We start from the raw sequence: 1737 nt of genomic DNA, 5'->3' as shown, positions 1-1737 counted from the left end.
AAAAATTTAATGAAACCTTTCTCTTGAACAGATTTTGTGCTCTCCATTCAAACCATTGAAACTATTAAAAGTTATTTAGTCTTCTTTCGATTGCTTAATTTGAAGGTCACCACAGCATATTGTCTGCCTCCATCTAACCCTAGCCTTGGCATCCTCCTCTTTCACTCTCCTCTATCTGTTAACCTCTTGCATGTCCTCCTTCACTAGATTCGTGAATCTTTGTGGTTTTCTGGTTTTCCTCCTGCCTTGCCTACTCCAACATAGCCCCCATCCCTCCTCTGTGCATCCCAAACCACGTCAGCCTTGATTCTCTAGCTTTGTCTCCAAACTGCTCCACCTGAGCTGTCCCTCTGATGTACTCATTTCTAATTATGTCCATTCTAGTCAGTGAAGACCTTAACATCTTAAGCTCTGTCACCTCCAGCTCAGGCTTGTATCTTTTTGTCAGTGCCACTGTCTCCTAACCATACACCATGGTAGGTCTCACTACCATCTTGTAAACTGTCCCTTTCAGTCTTACTATGATTTTCTGTCACAAATCACTCCTGACACTCATCTTCACTGACGTCATCGTGCTTGCTGCCTTATGCTCACCATGCTTGTGTGCTGTTCATTGCTTTGGATGCTTTACTTCAGATATTGAACAAATGTTGCATGATGCAAGAAAAAGGTATATTCCTTATAATGACCTAGTTTTTAGTCTGTTTGAGCTAGCTTTTATAATGAAGTACTGTTAATAATAATATTTTTTAGCTTTTTCAACAGTATTTTGTTAGGATTGGGGGAGGCAATATCAATATTGATTTTGACTATTGAGCTTCACAAAATAAATGTTACTGTATTGTAAAATCAATATTGTGATACTTTGCTTGGTGATACAGTATCAATACAGAGACAGTAAATATTGATATTGATATGATGCAACCTTACTGCATCTACAAAAAAATCTATCCATAAACATGAAAAATGAAAAAACAGTGGCTGACTGGTTATGTATTGAATTATTTTACATTCTGTGACTTCTTGCAACTTCTTGTGACTAGATGGTTGCCCAAAGCTCAAGGGTGCTCACAACCCCTTATGATTGCAAGGAGGCAACCTTTGTGCAAACAGTCTCAGTCTGACGAGCAATGACTGCAATCACTTTCTTAGAGATTGTCAAATAATTACTATCTAATCGATAAAAACAGACAGACGTGCCAACATGTTGCCATCAGTCTGAATGAGCCTTTGTAAAATAGAGTCAGACTGACCTGTCTTCATCTTACAGTGTTAGTATGCTTGATATGCTTGAGAGGTGATAAACTGCAACATGTATTATTACAACACTCGGGACATCACAGAATGTTAAAAAATATCAATAATATCATACTGAGAATCAAGTATTGTGATAATATGGAATCACGGGGTATCTGGTGATTCCCACCTTTAATAGTTATACATAAATAAGAAATAAAATTTTGCATATTTTTCAATTTGTTATAAACAACATAAAAAACCTTACTTTTACGGTGTAAGTGAAATCAGGATAAATCTATCTAGGTCACACGAGCTGGTTCAACCTGATGTCATTTATCCTAAAATAAGAACGATCCAATACTCCTTTTCTTCTGATGGCTGGAAATCCTCTATTCTCACTCGGGCCACTGCGCATGCTCTAAGCAAAGAGAGGCGGGCTAGGAGGAGGTGGGTCGACCCGCTGTAGTCGAGTGTTTGTGTGTCGGTGTGTGTGTTCGT

The sequence above is a fragment of the Diplotaxodon limnothrissa genome, linkage group LG7, assembly GCF_057381915.1.
Source record: "Diplotaxodon limnothrissa isolate DT_005_m linkage group LG7, D_limnothrissa_male_GT1.1, whole genome shotgun sequence".
NCBI lineage: Eukaryota > Metazoa > Chordata > Actinopteri > Cichliformes > Cichlidae > Diplotaxodon > Diplotaxodon limnothrissa.
The sequence above is the reverse complement of the archived record's forward strand: the minus strand, read 5'-3'. Positions refer to the sequence as shown.